This window comes from Abramis brama (assembly GCF_963993115.1).
Source record: "Abramis brama genome assembly, chromosome: 1".
Lineage (NCBI taxonomy): Eukaryota > Metazoa > Chordata > Actinopteri > Cypriniformes > Leuciscidae > Abramis > Abramis brama.
The window spans coordinates 49,611,395-49,633,028 of NC_139963.1; the positions used below are offsets into that span (position 1 = coordinate 49,611,395).

Consider the following 21,634-nt stretch of genomic DNA (forward strand, 5'->3'; position numbering starts at 1 on the left):
ATGATGTGATGTGCTATTCATGATGTTGATTGGATTTGTCATATTTCTGTTACGACATTCACTTGCATATCATCGGACATTGGCACGAGAGACTTGTAAAGGACTGAGAAATGCATATTTTGAATATATGTTTTTATTTCCTGTAGTTTTCACGGTGTCTACACAGCAAAAAGTCCAGTGTTAAATTAACTCTCCTGGGAGTTTATATGGCTCCAGAGTCAGTGTTAAAATATGAGTGTTAAATTAACACTCAAGAGTGTTAAAGTTAATGAGCTCATTAAGTGATTCATTGAGTGATGATTGAGCATTATTGAAGACACCTGATGTTAGCAAGCAGAATCACCAAAGGAGAAAATCTATTTTTTTAAGACACCGTTATGGAGATCAGTGTTTGTTTTAGTTGGGCTCTTGACCCATAAACTGTAAACATTAGATTATCTTTGGCTGTTGTATCTGAGTTATAACTGCCAGATGAACAAAGAGAAAGTTGATCAGGTTTTGTTGGTTATGTTTTGACATAATCATAATTTCACTTGAATCACTGACCTCATTTAGAGTCTAATCTCTGACTTAAATGTATATTGTTGATTACATCATCACTGTGATTCTACAGCATAAGATCTTTTTTAACTAGTCTAAAGGATTTCTTAAAAGTTGTTCTGATAAAACAAAATCTTTCTTTTAGGCACACACAGACATCAAGAATCAGTGTATGAATCTCAACAATGGTGACAAACAGAATATTCAATTAGGAAAAGGAAATTAGTAAGACAATTCAGATCATAATTTATTAATACCGCAATGCATGATGGGAGCCATGAATGAGTTTTGATTGGTGGCACCCAGAATGCACTGCACCATGCTTTATTACTGTCACCATTGTTGAGATGCACAGGCTGATTATTGATGTCAGTGTGTCTAAATAAAGTCATTTTCTAAGTATTTTTATCAGAACAATTTTTAAGAAATATTTTGGATTATATTGATAATGATAAAAATCATTTGCTGTAGAATCACAGGCTGCTGTAATCAACAAGGTAAATCTGACTCTCTAAATGAGAGTTGATATTCAGGTCAAATTATGATTATCAAATCATAACCAACACCACCTGATCACCTTTTCTCTTTGTTCATCTGAGAGTTATAACTCGGATACAACAGCCAAACAAAATCTAAAGTTAATGTTTTATGGGTCAAGAGCCCAACTAAAACAAACACTGATCACCATAACGGTATCTTAAAAAATGAGATTTTCTCCTTTGGTGATTCTGCTTGCTAACATCAGGTGTCTTCAATAATGCTCAATCATCACTCAATTAATCACTTAATGAGCTCATTAACTTTAACACTCTTGAGTGTTAATTTAACACTCATATTTTAACACTGACTCTGGAGCCATATAAACTCCCAGGAGAGTTAATTTAACACTGGACTTTTTGCTGTGTACTGAAAAGAGAGAGAGAGATACAAAATAAACAACAAAAGACATCTGTATGAAGCGTGGCCTTTATTTCGTCAAACCAGTGCAGCTGTAACAAGGTTACTTGTACTGGACATGGCCATTACATCTTGGGAATTAGAAGCACAGTTATGTTTTTGTTCTATACCTGCAGCTTGCACCTCTGCTATCAAGAATGCTATCACCATTCCACATAGCAGTGGTTTTCTGGCCCAGCTCCGGTCCACACAACCCCATTTCACATGACCCGCATATCCACAAAGAATGACGGCCCTGAAGTGGCCTAGATCTGGATTAAAGACAAAGGCCACATGGACCATAACTGTCCTGAGTTTCCACCAATTACTAACCTCACTACTAACGTCACCACATCAGCAACTACACAGTTACTGTCTGTTAAATAAAGAAACACACAGACTAACATTAATGTTTCTCTGCTCATCCTGGACTGAAGCTCAGGCTCTACTCTTCAACACAATGGTGACCCACAAAACACACCATACAGAAACACTTTACATCCCAACAGAACATTAAACACTTACACATCTCTCAAGATCTTAGGAGGAATGTAGGAGCAGTAATCCATCTGTTTTACTGAAACATGGCTAAATGAAAATCACAGTCCGGACATTGGGGGATTTTACCACAGAGACAAGGAAAAAAAATCACAGAAATCTGTTGGCGGGGGACTTATGTTGATAAGAACTGATCATCGCAGTTTACTATAATTGAACAGACTTGTACCCCGGACTATGAGACTTTGGGTGTATCTTTCAGACCCTTCTATCTGCCGCAGGTATTTGGTTGAATAACCATATTCCTGGTGTATGTACCAGGACCTAATAATGACGAGACAGCAGAGCATATTACAGAGTGCTTTACTAGGATCCTAACAAAGATTTTAATAGACTTTCATTAACTCTTCCACACTTGCAGCAATATAGTAATTGTCCAACCCATTTCTCATGCACACTGGATTTGTGTTATGGTAACATTGAGGTAAGTCTAAGAAACAGTTATTGACACTAAAGTGGTAAGAGTCTTTTTTTCAAATAATCAGCCGTGGCTCTCTAAAGATTTAAAGAAACTTTTAATGAAAATAATTTGGCCTTTCGTGAAAATAATTATGAGGGTATTAAGATGAAAATGAGTGAACTGAGAGCTATGATACAAAAATCCTTTGGATTACATTGGAAATGCTAATAATATTATTCTGTACAAGGACACAGTGCATCAAAGTCAACCTAACTCAGAAATTAGGCTCCAAATGAGCTCAGTGTTTCAGATCAAATGATGATTGTCAATACACAACCACCACCATCAGGTCACATTTATTCTCTATTCATCTGGCAGTTATAACTCAGTTACAACAGCCAAACAAAATCTAATGTTAATAATTTAAGGGTCAAGAGCCCAACTTAAGCAAACACCGATCACCATAATGGCAACTTAAAATTATAATTTGGTGATTCTGCTTGTTAACATCAGGAGTTTTTAATAACGGTCAATCACTCAATTAATCACATAATTATCTACTTAACTTTAACACTGATTCAGTGTTCGTTTAACACTCATACTTTAACATTTTATGCTTGCATTTCATATGTATGCTTGACTGTAAATTGAATTTCTCTGATAATGTGGATCTTATTTGAATGAAAGCAAATCAAAGGCTATTCTTGCAAAGGAAAATGAGAAAATGGGCAAATGAAGCTTTGGTGAAGCACTGAAACAATTAGAAGAATTGTTTTGAAAATGGGTTCATTACTCGAAGCTTCAGTAACAGCGACCTCGCCTGGTGAAGTGCCAAGGCAGCATCTAAATGATCCTGGCTAGATAGTGGACAGGAGGCTTTAAGACAAGCGAAATCTAGTGCACGCACCTACACCCCCTTTTTATTGGTAGTACCCAGAATGCACTGCAACATGCTTTATAATTGTCACCACTATTACACCAATTGTAAACAATGAGCAGTGTTAATTTAACACTGGGGATTTTGCTGTGTGGGAGGTACTGGGAGGTTTTTTTTTATGTCAACTTAAGCTGTTTGTATTTTTCTTGTTTAAAAAATAAATAAATGAATAAATAAATAAATAAATAAATAAATACATTTTTGCATAACAACCTACTTCTTCAGCTCTTGTGTGTCAAACACCACAGGGAAAATAATTTGAAATGTACACAACAAAATTCCCAGTGCTAAATTAACATTCCTCAGTGTACATATGTGTTTAACTACAGGGTGTTAAAATTGAAGCACTGAAGCACTGAACACTGAAGCAGTGTTAAAGTTAATGAGATAATTAAGTGATGATTGGCCATTAGTGGTGACAAGAAAATATTTGGTAAGATTTATGACACGTGATTCACAAAATTCCTGACATGGCATAGAAAGAAAAAACAGGATTCAATTAATCATTTGTCAAGGTTGCAATTAATTACTGAAAATGAAAACTCACTGAGGTGGTAATACGCAAATGCATATGAAATGTAAACATACTGACTAGAATAGAGTATGACGACGTCAGGCTACAACAGCACCAGATGGTTAGGTAAATGCATCAACTGTGCAGCAAAAACATTATAGAGACAGGATGTGGTACATTTTGCATTTGCCCAAGAAGATTTCATGAGTGCATGCAGGATGAAGCACAAACGACATGGGTGGTTGTCTAGTTCCTGCTATAATGACATGAAAGGTCATGATGCAGTTGCTTATGCCAGCAGTTTTCAAACTGGGTCACACAGTGGAAATAAGTGGGTACCAAAGATGAGAAGTGTATATATATATATGTATCATCTTTTTATCTGTGTGTCTTGAATTATTATTATTTTTTTTTTTTCATCTAGAATGTTGACACGTTCTCCTGTATCGATGATTGCTCTGATTTTTATGCCTCAGATTTTAATTTCTGTGTGAAAAAATTAACATCTGAAATTTTGTAGAGATAAGGCTCTTGTAGGCACAGATGTAACAGCAGGCTCAGCTTGAACCAAGTGAAGCTGTTGGTTTTAGCGCCACCCTGTGGCTTTGAACGGCATTTTTTTTCAAAATGCCCATGTTTTTAACATGCATGGCATAGTTGTCCTTTTGCCAGGTACAATCTCCCTTGAAGACGTGGAAACTCCAGCACAGTTAAATCATGTTTCCTTGACAACAAGTGTAATTGTCAAAGGACATGTTTTTTTGAGATGTGTATTTATGTTTTTGTTATAAATTAATGTAAATTTGAGTTCATTCAATTTAAAAACAATTGTGATATTCAGAAGCCAATATTTATAATGTATGCCCTTTGAGGTGTTTAAAGTTAGGGGTTCTTTAAAGGTCCCATGACATGCTACTTTTTGTAGGCTTTAATATAGGCCTTAGTGGTCCCTAGTACTGTATCTGAAATCTCTTTCCAAAAATTCAGCCTCGGTGCAGAATTATAGCCACTACAAGCCAGTCCCAGAATGAGCTTCCTTCAGACGGGCAGTGTCTGTAGCCTTAAATGATAATGAGGAGGAGAAAGGCGGCGCAAAGTGGAGGGTGGGTGTGGCCTTGACCATCTTGCGCAACGGTACCGTGGCGTGCATGTTTACGTTGGATATAGCAATGGCACGAAGACACGCAGTCTTTCAAGCATTTCAGTTTGACCCAGAATGATCGACATATGACTCAAATTAGCAAAAATGTATGGTGTCTACTTAGGGCTGGGTGATATATCGCACGATATTGTTATGCGCATCTCGTCAGTAAAGCCGGTTCCTTGATTAGTAGTAAATCACCATCACCTGCTTTCAGATGGAGCGGCATTTACTACAAAGAGCCGTAGTTAACTGACAAGCTGAGCCATATTTCATTAATATCGCGGACATATCATCAGCGATAATTAATGCGATATGGCTCAGCTTGTCAGTTAACTACGGCTCTTTGTACACAGCAAAAACTCCAGTGTTAAATTAACACTCTTGGGAGTGTATATGAGTCCACACTCAAGAGTGTTGAAGTTAATGAGATCTATAATTAAGTGATTAATTTAGTGATGATTGAACATTATTGAAGACACCTGATGTTAACAAGCAGAATCACTGAAGGAGAAAATCACAAATTGTAAGCCACCGTTATGGCAATCATTGTTTGCTTTAGTTGGGCTCTTGACCCATATATGTTTACTAGGTTTTGTTTGTCTGAGGTATCTGAGTTATAACTGCCAGATGAACAAAGAAAAAAAGTGATCTGATGGTGTTGGTTATATTATGACATTCATCATTTGAACTTGATCACTGAACTCATTAAGATCCTTCTTTCTGACTTTGATTTATGTTGTTGGTTACAGCATAACTGTGAATCTGCATAAATGCCCAGATTTTTTTATATAATATAAAGGATTTCTTAAAAGTTGTTTAAAAAAAACCCCTTCCTTTTAGGCACACACAGATGTCAAGATTCAGTCTATGCATCTCAACAATGATGACGAGCAGAATATTCAATTAGGAAAAGTAAATTACATAGACAATTCAGATCATAATTTATTCATACTGCAATGCATGATGGGAGCCATTAATGAGTTGTGATTATTGTCACCATTGTTGAGATTCACAGGCTGATTATTGATGTCTGTGTTTCTAAATAAATTCATTCGAAAGTCTTTTGATCAGAACAATGTTTATTAAATATTTTAAATAAGTAAAGTACTGATTATCATAGGCTGAAGAATCACAAAGCTGCTGGTAACAAGTTAAACCAAACTATCTCAATAAGTTTCATTTTTCAGATCACAGCATGATTATGTCAAAACATAACCAACAATATCAGATCAGATTTTACTTTGTTCATTTGACTGTTATAAATCAATAACAGCAGACAAACAACAGTAAAAATTAAAGTAACCATATAAGGGTCAAGAGCCCAACTAAAGCAAACACCCATCACCTTAATGGTAACTTACAATTTGTGATTTTCTTCTTTAGTGATTCTGCTTGTTAACATCAGGTGTCTTTAATAATGCTCAATATTCGTAGTACCCCAGAGTGCAGTCTGGACGATGGGGCGGGGCGACACTTTTAGGCGGGGCGACACGTGTCGCTCCGCCCACACCCAATTTAATTGGTTTATAATACCGCAATCTTATTGGTGTAGACGATTCAGGTCTGAGCATGCGCATTCCTTTAAGTACGATTTTATGAATGATTTGGCCGTATTAACGAAATATTAAATGCTAACTTTAATCGTAGGCTATATGTCTATCTTGTCGGTTTACCATGGTAATTTTAGTTAAGATCTATTGGCTAATGTTTTATTGTACTTAAAAACAGAATGGATAAAGTTATTGTTTAAAAACGAACGCAGGCCTACTTGAAGGAGATGTTTTACAAACTCGGGATTTTACGCAAAGGATGATAATTCACTGTAAGAATGTAAAAGCAGCTGATTTTAATTTTTAAAGCACGACCGTTTTTTGTTGTCATTTTTTTAATGAGATGTCCAATGCGTGCATTATTTGGTAGGCTACAAAGTGCAAATAAAATGTTTAATGGCAAACTCACGTTTCTTTGTTAATAAAATGAGGGCCTGTTGGTTCTGTAAATCCCTATGTTATAGTTTTAAAGATTCATGTTTTCTATAAGTGTCAACCGTAGGCTACTTCGACTATACACAGCAAAAAGTCCAGTGTTAAATTAACTCTCCTGGGAGTTTATATGGCTCCAGAGTCAGTGTTAAAATATGAGTGTTAAATTAACACTCAAGAGTGTTAAAGTTAATGAGATAATTAAGTGATTCATTGAGTGATAATTGACCAATATTGAAGACACCTGATGTTAGCAAGCAGAATCACCAAAGGAGAAAAACTCATTTTTTAAGACACCGTTATGGTGATCAGTGTTTGTTTTAGTTGGGCTCTTGACCCATAAAGCATCAACTTTACATTTTGTTTGGCTGTTATATCTGAGTTATAACTCTCAGATGAACAAAGAGAAATGGTGATCAGGTGGTGTTGGTTATGATTTGATAATCATAATTTGACCTGAATATCAACTCTCATTTAGAGAGTCAGATTTACCTTGTTGATTACAGCAGCCTGTGATTCTACAGCAAATTATTTTTATCATTATCAATATAATCCATAATATTTCTTAAAAATTGTTCTGATAAAAATACTTAGAAAATGACTTTATTTAGACACACTGACATCAATAATCAGCCTGTGAATCTCAACAATGGTGACAATAATAAAGCATGTTGCAGTGCATTCTGGGTGCCACCAATCAAAACTCATTCATGACTCCCATCATGCATTGCGGTATGAATAAATTATGATCTGAATTGTCTTACTAATTTCCTTTTCCTAATTGAATATTCTGTTTGTCACCATAGTTGAGATTCATACACTGATTCTTGATGTCTGTGTGTGCCTAAAAGAAAGATTTTGTTTTATCAGAAAAACTTTTAAGAAATCCTTTAGACTAGTTAGAAAAAAAGATCTTATGCTGTAGAATCACAGTGATGCTGTAATCAACAATATACATTTAAGTCAGAGATTAGACTCTAAATGAGATCAGTGATTCAGGTGAAATTATGATTATGTCAAAACATAACCAACAAAACCTGATCAACGTTATCTTTGTTCATCTGGCAGTTATAACTCAGATACAACAGCCAAAGATAATCTAATGTTTACAGTTTATGGGTCAAGAGCCCAACTAAAGCAAACACTGATCTCCATAACGGTGTCTTAAAAAAATTGATTTTCTCCTTCAGTGATTCTGCTTGCTAACATCAGGTGTCTTCAATAATGCTCAATCATCACTCAATGAATCACTTAATGAGCTCATTAACTTTAACACTCTTGAGTGTTAATTTAACACTCATATTTTAACACTGACTCTGGAGCCATATAAACTCCCAGGAGAGTTAATTTAACACTGGACTTTTTGCTGTGTATGTTAGGCTACTGTGACATCAGGCCATTGGGTTTTGTGCGTTGGCTACAATAGAATTAAAACCGTGTAGTGCTGAAAGTGAAAATAAATAAATAAATAAATAAATAAATATGTATTTACTAAAACAGATTTATTATATCGATCTGGGCTTGTATACTATTTGGTAGGCTAGCCTATTATTGTCTTATTTGTCACTGTGGTTTTGCTTTAAAATAAAATAAAACACACTTTCGGATTTATCCTATAGTAGTTATTATGCTATACCATGTGTCAAAATGATTGATGGCTTCCGGTTGTCATTGAACTTTCCGGTCGCCCTTCCGGCCTGTATTGTTATGGATTGACCTATTGACCCTACCTATCCCTTCGATCATGTGTTTTGACAGGTTGCCCTTCCGGTGTCTTTCCGGCCTATGTTGTTATGGTTTGCCCTATTGACCTTGCTTTGATCATGTGGTTTTGACAGAAGCTTTTGCCCTATTTGAACCTTTTTATCCCTAGATCATGTGATTTTGACAGGTGTTTGTATGACAGAAAGTTTGAAGTTGGTGTCAGGTTCAGTTATATGGGTTTCTGTCTGGGTATATATTGTCACAGGCGCTCCCTCCCACCCTTTGCATGTGAGCTCTGACATCTGAAATGTGCTGTTCGGTCACTGTGATGTTGCTGATGGTTTTGAAGGCGCTGTTATATATAGGATATGTGTCAGCATATCCTCCGCATTCCAGGGCATTGTGGACCCCTTTGGAAAAGTGAGAAGAAAAAGTTTTTTCCTGAATGCCTCACCAGCCAGAGTAGTGTGTGTGTGTGTGTGTGTGTGTGTGTGTGGTGTGTGTGTGTTTGTTTGTTTGTGTTTGTCACAGGATTCCCTCTCCCAGCCTTCGCATTTGAGCTCTGACATTTGAAATGTGGTGTTCAGACACTGTGATTAAACAATGTCATACAAAAAACATTCTATCCTTTAAAATAATTATCGTGCTAATTAAACTAAAGTATACATGATATGGTTATAAAATAATATCTTGCTAATTTAACTAAAGTTGAAAAACATTCTATTCTTTAAAAGTATATAAATTAATTGCTTATAATATAATATAAAATCACAGAGTGGTTCTCTCTTACAGCACCACCTGACGGTCTCTGACTCCTAGGATTTATTCAGCGATCAGAATGAGACATTGTGTTAGGGCTAAATTTATTTCAAAGTTTAAATGATATCTTTATAAAATGTTTTTTTATTATTATTATTTTTTTTTTTTTAAATTAAATTCAATACATTATTAAAAGTCTTAATAAAAAAGTCTCTCAAACAGAGGCCCCCGTGAGTAGGTATCGTTTGAAAGGTAGGTATCGTTTGAAATAACTCTTTTTAAATTTTTTGAAAATATAAATTACATTACATTTGGACATTGTCCTGCCAAGAAACAGCGGATAAAAGACAATATATATATAATTTTTATTATGATTTTGCATATATTTCTTATTTGTCATGGAATAACTCAGGAAGGAAATAAGGTAGGAGGAAAATTCTTTTTTAGTGAAGTCCCCCTACATGTTAGCTGCATCTGGATAAAAAAATATATAATTTTTGGATAAAGGAATCAAAAGTTACAGCATTTGGAAAAGAGACAGCCTTTTTGTACAGTCTTTGACACCCCCTCATGGGCAATTGTTTCTCCATGAAGAATATCTTGTCATAAAAGCAATAGATTATGTTAATTTTGGGCTCATTTTAATTGTAATAATATGCTGTAAAAAATGAAGTGCCATTTTCAATTATCTGAGAATGTTTCATGAGCTGTATGATGTTTTTGACACATTGCAGTACATTATTTTATAGATTATGAAAAAAAAAAAGAAATTATATTTATCAGCAAATAACTCAGCAATACTTAAGAGTTTTTCAAAGTGGATACATTCACTGTAAAGTTCAGACTCTAAGCTTTCAAATGACATCAACTTTGTGTTAAGGCAAGATTTTTTAAAAATATGGTAAAGAATATTTTCGCAGCTAGGTGGCGCCTGCTGGCGGTACACTCGGTTTTAGAGGGATTACTCAGCACTCGTTAGGAGTTAATAAATGTATAATAAATAAATAAATGCATTAAAAAGCTGAGATCCTAAGCTTTAAAATGATATATAATTTGTGTTGTTCCATTCAGTGGTTGCCTAGTAATAAAAAAAATTCTTTCCGAATGGGAATAAATCAAATAAATAAATAAAAAAAGCTATAGGCCGCCTATAGGCGGTTATAGGACATGACACAAATTAATACATTTTGAAGCCACTAGATGGCGCTCTTCTCACTTGAATTTTTTTTTTTTTTAGGCCTGCACTCTATTTTGATGTGAAATGTTGCATTTATTGAAAAATAAAATAAAATAAATAAAATAAAAATATATATATTAATTCTAATGGAAAAAATAGCTCAGTATCATAAAAAAATTAAAAAAATTCTAAATAATAATCAGAAAACATTATAGAACAAAAATATATTTGATTGGTTATCCTGGGAAAAACTAAAGTAAAATTTTAAGGCTTCGCCCGTTTTCGGGCGGGAGGAAGCTAAGTGTGACTATTTTACGAAGAAGCCCAGAGGGTTAAAAGCATAACCTTAAAAGTTTAAATTAGATCTTTTAAAATTAAAAGACTGTTTAAATTAAATCTTTAAAGTTTGAATACATTCGTATCTTCTATTTATCTTTTAGAAGACTTATGTATGATATAAATGATTTTGCTTAAATTTAACCCATTGTATTATTTTTACTAAACAATGTCTGTTCAAAAAACTTTAGATTGTAGAAAAACTGTACTTAGTCATCTTAAATCTCATTTATATGAAAAGATTCAATCGGCATTTTTTGTCCATGCGGTGTTTCAATTTTTATGGTGGGGGCTTTCCATAGCTATAATGAATTTTGTACCGTACACCTAAACACAGAAAACTACATTTGTACATTTTCAAAATGAAATAAATAAATAAATCATTTAATATCATTTTGTGCACACGGTTCTAAAAAATGAACTAATCTCTATTTTAAATTAAATTATTATTAATAACATATGTTACTAAAATGTAAACAAAGTTTTAGCTAAATAAATATATAAATAAAAACACCTTACAGCCCCAGATCCTTCAGAGATAAACCACAGTGTGAACTGAAGCTTCAGGAAACTCAGAGTCTCGGGGGGACAATGTCACAGTAAATCTAGTCTGCGTTCCAGAGTAGGCCTACATCCAGAGTTTATACTAAATTCATTTAAAAGCATAACCATAAAAGTTTAAATAAGATATTTTTAAAATTAAAAGACTGTTTAAATCAAATCTTTAAAGTTTTATTAAAATCATATCTTCTATTTATCTTCTTAGAAGATTATTGTAATGATTTTGTTTAACGGTGACCTAAAGTATAATTGTTACTAAACAGCGTCTGTTCAAAAACTTTAGATTGTTGAAAAACTGTACTTAGGCATCTTAGATCTTATTTATACAAAAATATTTCAACAGTATTTTTGTCCATGAAACATGTTGTCAAAGTTTGTCACAATGTTTTGTTGTTGTGTTATTTTTAAGAAATCCGAGGACTCCACATTGCTCTTATTTAGACTAAGTTGTATAATTTGGAAAATCACCACACATTTTCAGAGACGCGATGTGCCTCTGTGGTCCATGACGCGGCATAAGTAAAGCTGGTCTTGAGCGAATATTTAATTTTATCAGTCATAATTCAAAGTATAAGTATACGATCGTATAAGATCATTTTTACTTGTATCCCCCGAACTATCCTTAATCAGTGTGGAATCACACAGGGTGAAACCCTTTACTGAGAATATACTATCAGTTATCTACTCAAAATATATGTAGAAGTGTAAATCCGGTGTTTAAAATCTGTCTGGTGGCCGCATGAACAGACTTTGGGGAGAGCTATAGCAGGAAGCATGCCCTTTGACCTACTCGATTGTGGAGGCTTTTTTTTTTTTTTTTTTTTTTTTGTTAAAGACAAGTTAGTTCTCCCAAAAGAATTTCTCCCATCTAGCGGCGAAATTCTATTTTGCATTTAAACGAATAGTGCTCTCTAGCGCCTCACTTTTTCAAATGCGTGTTGCAACTGCGGTAGCCGTTATGTGTGAAGAATCTATGACAACATGTCTTCCGATAGCACATCATCGAGTTTAATTGTACATGTTCTACCGTTATGCGGCCTAAAAAATATTTTACAAAACCAAGCAATGAAAAAAGCTTGTCATTTAGACCGCACCTTTGACTTACCCGTCGAGAAGAAAGCAGGCACCTACAGCTGCCCTCTTTCTCCTTCATTAGCTCTTTCCACCTGGGAAAAGCTATCCCGATATTTATTTACATACCGATAAATTAAATTTTAGCTTTTTGGCGATGAGGATTCCTTCTCCTGTGGCTTGGCATAAGTATGATCCTGCATAATAATTTACCGTGCAGTGCAGCCTTTCAAATGTGCCGGGGGAGAATCAATGCCTCCCATATGGTCTAGCGGTTAGGATTCCTGGTTTTCATCCAGGCTGCCCGGGTTCGACTCCCGGTATGGGAAGCCAATTTTTTTACATTGCCAACAAAATTCAAGTTATTCAAGTTCATCAATAATAATTTTTAGTTATTCATAGTCTTAGAGGCCTACACGAACTGCAGAAACAAGCAGAAGATAATAATAAATGCTCATAAATGCTGTTTCAGTACTGAATCATTTTCACAAATACAATTAGCCTATATTGAATTCAGAAAATTTCACTATGGAATATTTACTCTATCTATCATAATTTCAATTTAGTATGTCATCATTTAAACTTTTCATCTCATAATTATGACGCATAGTCATAATTTTAATTTCAACTTTTTAAGTCATAATTTCGACTTTTTGTCATAATTATTACTTAATTCAGAATTACAATTTTTGTCAATTACGCCTTTTTAATGTAATACTTAAAACGTTTTTAAGTCATAATTTGGTAGTACTATTTTGATGGACCTTTTGAACGTGCTGTTGACTATAGTAGTGTCGCACCTGCATGTCCACTAACTCGCTTGTGAGAGTCAGAGTGTGTAAAGTAAACTCTCGTTATTAGTAGAGTATTAGTGGACTTCCCACATAGCAACATTGTGCCGGCCCAGATCTGGCCCACATCTGGCACTTCTGGAATGCGGATCTGGCCCACATGCAGCAGAGAATGACGGCCCTTGGGTGGCCCACTCCTGTTTGCCAGATCTGGGCCACAAGCAGGCCATAGCAATGCCACATGTCAGCCAAGAGCAAAGAAATAAACCAGAACTGGACCTTATCTGAGCCACAAAGTCTGTGTATATTAAATATGGAGTCATTTCAGCCTTAATAAGCCTGTTAACAAGCAGAATCACTGAAGGAAAGAAGAGAACAGAAAAAGAGACGAGCAGAAACACAAGAACTACAACTGACTTCAGACACAGCCTTAGATGAAATCCACTGAAGATAAAAGAAGACATTAAATCAACCCTGTATCACATGAAATACGTTCTGAGGAAACTATTTTGCAAATCGCAATTACGTTACATGCCAACATATAAGCAGTGCTATTACGTTGGTCCTTAACCTAATATAAGCAGTGCTATTACGTTGGTCCTTAACCTAATATAGCCAATCTATTGCAGTGCTATTACGTTTGTCCTGAACATAATACATCCAAAGCTGGTTTCTTTTCACACGTAGCAGCTAATGCTGTTCATTTTGTTTTAATTATTTACTCCCTTTTTTCTCATTGGGCTACAAAATATTATCTATGCCAGGGCGAGTCAAATGGCGGCACCCAGATAATTTTTATCTGGCCCTCCAACTGGTTTTTGATGTTTAAAACCCCTCGCAATCTGATATCAAAGTCCCCGCAAAGGTTTAGCGCGTTCAGCGGTGAGTTTAACAACGCACGTGATCATTCAGCGGTGAGTTTAACAACGCACGTGATCTCACGGCAGTTCGTGATATGGTCACGTAATTTAATCTATTGATTCGTGCCACGGACACGTTTATTTCGTTATTTTCGTAATACCAGCACGTTTTTTAAAGCGTCTTTCGTGATAATAACAGCACGATTCTTTCTGCCTGGCTGTCGGCTGCAGCAGAGAAGCTGTTTAATCAACATTTATTCACGAGATCTTATGTATTTTTATGTATTTTTTTAATGTTATTATTTCGGTCTTATTGCCAGGGAAGCTGGATTGCTTTGCTGTTTATTGATATTTTTAAAATTATATTTTATCAGTAGGAAATCGCGCTGAAGAAGTCTCGTTCCGAACACATCGCGATATTTGGCATCAGTTCACGTGTGTCAGATGTTGGTAAGTAAATACCTAAATACGCTATCCTAATAATGTGTGATATCATGTCTTTTCTGTTTGTCGATATTAATCTGCCATTATATCTGCCATCTCCACGGAGACTTTGCGTTTCATTGCTTTCTAATTCAAAACAGGGTGATTAACACTGCCTGTCACGTGACGTGCTATAGGCCTAGATATTCATATCAGATTAAAAATAGTACAATTAGTTCCAAAGTTGTATTTGTAGTAGAAGCACAGTAAAAACAACACTTACCATGCTTTTACCACAGTAACATTAGTTTTACTGTGATAAGTGTAGTAAAAAGACAGTAATCACAAAACTTACCATGCTTTTACCACACTATTTGTAGTTTTAATGTGGTACTTATTGTAAATGCACAGTAACCACAACACTTACCATGCTTTTACCACAGTAACCATAGTTTTACTGTGATAGATGTGGTAAAAGGACAGTAACCACAAAACTTACCATGCTTTAAACCTCAGTAACCTTAGTTTTACTGTGATTGGTTTAGTAAGGACAGTAATCACAAAACTTGCCATGCTTTTACCTCAGTATTGATAGTTTTAAAGTGATATTTGTTGTAAATGCATATTAACCACAACACTTGCCATGCTTGTAAGGCTTTATAATGTAACATCCAATATTTGTAAGGTAAATCAGTACTTTTCCCTTTAAATAATCCTATATATTATACATAATGATATTTTCTTTTCTCTTTTCTCAGCTGAAAAGACCAAAAGGGCCTTTCGGACTCAGTCATTCCATTATTGTTTGAGGAGAAGTAAACGGAGGAGACGGACAGCTGCAAAGGCAAATATTCACAATGGTGTGTATGTGTTGGTTTTAACCCTAAATCAAACATTTTATCAAGCATTTGTTGTTTCTTAAAACTTTTCTCACAAAACCCATAGCCCAATCAGTACAAACATAGTCTGAAAGTCTTAATAATTCACAAGATTTAACAAGTTGTCAAATTCGTACGATACTCGTACATATTTGTATACTCGTACACAACCCAGCAGCTTTTACTCCTAGTGCTGTCATTGGCTACTGCCTCAATTCCTGTACATATTTATCGCGATATTTGTAAATCAGTTGCGCCACTTCTTGGAAAGTTGTCGGATGTCACACACACTGTCAGAAAGTTTATATTAATTGCAAATTGGTCTCCGTCTGTTTATGTTCCAGTGATACATGATGTCTCTCCACACCTCATAACCTACCTCTGTTTGCAAGAGTGGAAAAGCTTATCTGACTTGTCACATGACATCAGATACTCGATTATTTATATATAACTGTCCCGTTTGCATGTAAATCATTTTCATGATTATTGCTTGCTATTAAAGACATACTTTTATTCATAGAAATGCCCACATATCAGTGAACTTATTACATAAAAATGCTTTTAACATTTAATTATGCAATACTCTTTACAGAAAACATATCCTACAGTTATAAACTGACTATTTGCAAGTAATGTATTAAAATGACCTTCCTTTCTGTTTTGCAGGATTACTTAGTCCTTTTTTTTTAAAGCTCTACCAATATCAAACTCAACAGCTCTTTTAAGAGCCAACCATTACCAGAGCTACTAGTGAGTCGCAGCGAATCTTGCCGTGATCAGCCCTTCCCAGGTGAAGTTTCTAGAATATTGCAATCAGTATTTACTCATCAAATGTTCTCTCCTGAATCATATGGTAAATTAACTTATTTATAACTGTCTTAATTTGTGTTTCAAGAACAATAGTAATTGCACATAGAGTAAGTCGAGACTATCTTGTTTTACAGCAGAGAAGGAAGACCAGTCCTTATATCAACGCAAGCTAATCGAATAAGTCCTTTGTTTCGGGTGAGGAAGGAACATCTGATGCCCAAAGAAGACAGAAAAGTGCGCGAGTCCATTGGTATGTCTTGTATTGAAACAATGCTGTAATATGTAGTACATAATTTGATGTTGACAATTTTACATTGTACAGGTTATCACTTGGTTGAAGCTCTTGAAACAATTGACAGAAGATTATGTTGTCTGGAAAGAAAACAAGCATCACTGGCAAAGGCTCAAAAGAGACCATGCCTTTCTTAAAAATCTTTTAAAATATGTTGCTGTTGATATGGGTAAAACTGTTTTTGTTCAGTACTTAGCTTATTTTGTGCTGCAATATTTTTTTTATATATATATATATATATATATATATATATAATACTTCAATGTGTATATTATATAACGTACTGACTGCTGCTTTGTAAATTTATGTAAGGAACAGGCAACTCTGGCCCTTTGCATTCTACTTTTTGAGGTTAGTTAAGAGTTAACCTCCAACCCTAATCGAGCACATCTGAAAATTTTAACCCAAGTCTTCAGGTTTACTTCTAGACAATAGGCAGGAGGGTTTGAGGTCGGAGCTAAATGTGCAGGACAGTGGACTCTGAGGGCCAGAGTAAACCATCACTGCTTTAAATAACGCAGAACATAAGCTGACCCGACTGTCCATTAAACAACTTTATTTGAATGGTTTCTGTCTTTTGTTTTACTTTCAGACCAGGACTGGAGAACGCCTGACAATGGGATGTTGAGACTTCTTCCTCTGGTTGAGAAAAAGCTCCACCACATCAGTGATCACATCTTCTGTTCTTCTGTTCTTCAACTGAACAAACTGTTTAGACGAGGAAGAAGAACACTAACACGATCGAGACGTACAGGGAAGAGCAAGAAACCAGTTTAGCTGTGATAATGAATCATTATTTTCCAACACAATATCAAATCTGTTTTCTGTATCATATGTGACTGAATATGATTATCTGGCACTCGTTTTGTGGCTTCAGCAGCTGTGAATGGATTCATATGATGTTAACGTGTTTTTGAAGACACATTTTTATTTATCTTGAATCTCATTTGTCTTTATGCTACTTTATCAACTTTATGCTTTGTTCTCCAATAAAGTGTTGTTTAATAAAGTATGATGACTATTGTGTATTGAAAGTGGTGTTTGGTACAGTAAATAGACATTTTCTTTTGAGAAATTTTAATTTCTTATTTCTTTAAAAATAACTACATATAATTAATAACTTATAAATAACTAAATATAATTAATTACCATGATTCTTTTACTTGGGACATAAAAATTTAGATCTGGTTAATGATATTTGGGACAACAATGCAACAAAAGTTGCACATGCATGTATGCCAGTTTGCAGTGAAATAAAAGGAAGCTATGTGAATAACAAGAGGCTGCAGTGGGCTATCTTGCTATAAATACTTAAAGCTTAATTGAAGATGATCCATGTTGATCATTCTAGTATACTCTATATAGTATACTCTATATATCACTGATGTCAGGAATATAAGCAGCAATCAGAGGGGGTGAAAAGGAAATGTTGGCACTGTTTTTTTGTTGTTTTACTGAATGGTGCATTATCCTTGTGTAATAGTAATAGTATGTGTAGATCTGTGTAGATTATACTGTCCTTCCACCCCCAGGGCCCAGCAACGGCCCCCAGAAGAGCAAACAAATGCACATTTCAAATGGCTGTAACTCAAAGTCTGGTTAGTGTATCAAAGAGAAAATCGGCTGGACAACTGCTTATACTATGTTTAATAAATAATGTTGGCCACAGTTTTCAGACATATATGGAAAGCTGGCATAAAGGTTATTTTTAAAGTGCTCACAGTAAAATATCAAATTTCAGCCTGTCCCTCATATATGTCATAAAGGTTTGCACAATGAACAAATTTAGATATCCAGTTGTCCATTAAATATATCATTTATTTAACATTTATTGTTTTATTACTAAACGTTTTAAACTACATTACCCACATATCTCTGTCATTCTATCAGTGGAGCAGGAAGCATTGTGCTGTAGTTCATTGAAATGTGCAGACATGCTTAGGGTTAGGGTTAGGATCTCGGTAAAGGAGTAATTTCTCACAACATAGAGACACTTTATGGTTAGCTTAATGTATAACTAACGTAATAATAACACCAAAACATACTTTGTAACATGAAGCGCCGTTTTATATGGGTTAAACGATTGTCCAATCACAGCGAGTTCTGCGATAAAGTCACAGCCAATAACAACCCAGCTGAACAGATGCGTCACACTTACATGCCCATTTATGGTAAACGATGACAGATCTCTTCTGGTTCCGGCTGCAGGGATAGATACCTTAAATATTTTATATTTAGGCTGTTAAACATGTATTCCTTCTAATTAAATTATAAAACTCATATTTAAAAACAAAAGACTCCTTTGTGTGGTTACCATCCAAAAACGAGGTCACATGATCAATGACACAAATTTGCTTAGACTGATGCATAAATTTGAAAGAGAAACTTTTTTCTAAGCAATGTCCTACAGCAGGGGTAGTTTTGCAGTATTTTAATTAAAGATAATTACATGTACTAAAGTGCTTCTAACATTTACAGTGTATGTATAGTATATTAAAGGTATATAACAATTATATTCAAATAAATGTAACAAAAGCACAATGAATGGACACCATTTTGAAAGCTTATTCCAATATTTAATGTCAAACTGTTTAAAGACAAATGTAGTGCCAAACCTACTGCACAACAGTATAAAAATCAGTTAATTAAAAATATCCAGATACAGGAGCAATCTATTATAGTGACACATACATTAACGTTAAAAAAATTGCTATGATGAAGTTGAATATATTTACAAACCAAGAGATGAGATTAAAGTTTGTTATGTGAACATACATTTGTTTCTTCGCTTTAAATAACAAATAGGCAAAAACATAAGCACAACATTTTACATTCTCAACTTTCATTCTATATCCTTGTGATTATTGGTCACTTTTATTGTAACTATGCAATGAATATGTCCTTTAGCAAAACACCTGATGAACACTGACACTTTTTTGATAAAGGCATTAGGCAGAAATCAAGTACAGTTTATGAAGCTGAAAAGAGAAAACAAAATGCTTTAACAATATGGAAAAAGATAAATCACTATTTTCAATATTGGTTCTGCATATATCAAAGAGATCCTGAGGAGGAGTGAGACTTCACATGAAGACTTGAAACTGTGACAGAGCAAAGGGTGCACCTCGCTGAACACATCCTACGCATGCCCAAACAACAACACCCAAACACAGTGATGAAGAGGACACCACCAGGAGGATGCAGGAGACAGGGAAGACCAAGGAAGACATGGAGACAGATGTTTCACGAAGATCTGAAGAATGTCAGTGTCCCATGGGAAGATGTGAAGAACCTGGCCACGGATCGAATACGTTGGAGGACAGTTGTTGCCCAATGTGCCCAGCACAGCACTTGATGATGACGTTGTGAGTTTATAACTGTAGGATATGTTTTCTGTAAAGAGTATTGCATAATTAAATGTTAAAAGCATTTTTATGTAATAAGTTCACTGATATGTGGGCATTTCTATGAATAAAAGTATGTCTTTAATAGCAAGCAATAATCATGAAAATGATTTACATGCAAACGGGACAGTTATATATAAATAATCGAGTATCTGATGTCATGTGACAAGTCAGATAAGCTTTTTCAGTCTTGCAAACAGAGGTAGGTTATGAGGTGTGGAGAGACATCATGTATCACTGGAACATAAACAGACGGAGACCAATTTGCAATTAATATAAACTTTCTGACAGTGTGTGTGACATCCGACAACTTTCCAAGAAGTGGCGCAACTGATTTACAAATATCGCGATAAATATGTACAGGAATTGAGGCAGTAGCCAATGACAGCACTAGGAGTAAAAGCTGCTGGGTTGTGTACGAGTATACAAATATGTACGAGTATCGTACGAATTTGACAACTTGTTAAATCTTGTGAATTATTAAGACTTTCAGACTATGTTTGTACTGATTGGGCTATGGGTTTTGTGAGAAAAGTTTTAAGAAACAACAAATGCTTGATAAAATGTTTGATTTAGGGTTAAAACCAACACATACACACCATTGTGAATATTTGCCTTTGCAGCTGTCCGTCTCCTCCGTTTACTTCTCCTCAAACAATAATGGAATGACTGAGTCCGAAAGGCCCTTTTGGTCTTTTCAGCTGAGAAAAGAGAAAAGAAAATATCATTATGTATAATATATAGGATTATTTAAAGGGAAAAGTACTGATTTACCTTACAAATATTGGATGTTACATTATAAAGCCTTACAAGCATGGCAAGTGTTGTGGTTAATATGCATTTACAACAAATATCACTTTAAAACTATCAATACTGAGGTAAAAGCATGGCAAGTTTTGTGATTACTGTCCTTACTAAACCAATCACAGTAAAACTAAGGTTACTGAGGTTTAAAGCATGGTAAGTTTTGTGGTTACTGTCCTTTTACCACATCTATCACAGTAAAACTATGGTTACTGTGGTAAAAGCATGGTAAGTGTTGTGGTTACTGTGCATTTACAATAAGTACCACATTAAAACTACAAATAGTGTGGTAAAAGCATGGTAAGTTTTGTGATTACTGTCTTTTTACTACACTTATCACAGTAAAACTAATGTTACTGTGGTAAAAGCATGGTAAGTGTTGTTTTTACTGTGCTTCTACTACAAATACAACTTTGGAACTAATTGTACTATTTTTAATCTGATATGAATATCTAGGCCTATAGCACGTCACGTGACAGGCAGTGTTAATCACCCTGTTTTGAATTAGAAAGCAATGAAACGCAAAGTCTCCGTGGAGATGGCAGATATAATGGCAGATTAATATCGACAAACAGAAAAGACATGATATCACACATTATTAGGATAGCGTATTTAGGTATTTACTTACCAACATCTGACACCCCTGCTGAAAAATCCAGCTAAAACCAGCCTAAGCTGGTTGGCTGGTTTAAGCTGGAAGTAGCTGGTTTTAGCTGGTCTCCCAGCCTGGCCTAGCTGGTCAAGCTGGTCTCC

The 21,634-nt window shown here is 35.0% G+C and overlaps 1 long non-coding RNA gene across 4 annotated transcripts; it reads left to right on the plus strand.

The window, feature by feature from the left end:
- Positions 1 to 13,881: 13,881 nt before the first annotated feature.
- Positions 13,882 to 17,684, plus strand: LOC311083477. Of its 4 annotated transcripts, none has more exons than XR_014606301.1 (5): positions 13,882 to 14,720; positions 15,452 to 15,553; positions 16,238 to 16,361; positions 16,516 to 16,631; positions 17,266 to 17,684. It is a non-coding gene; the product is annotated as an uncharacterized lncRNA (long non-coding RNA). The 4 variants fall into 4 exon arrangements; XR_014606302.1 differs by having other exon boundaries at positions 16,238 to 16,424; positions 17,266 to 17,677; XR_014606303.1 differs by having other exon boundaries at positions 16,238 to 16,424; positions 16,519 to 16,631; positions 17,266 to 17,677.
- The last annotated feature ends 3,950 nt before the right edge of the window (positions 17,685 to 21,634 follow it).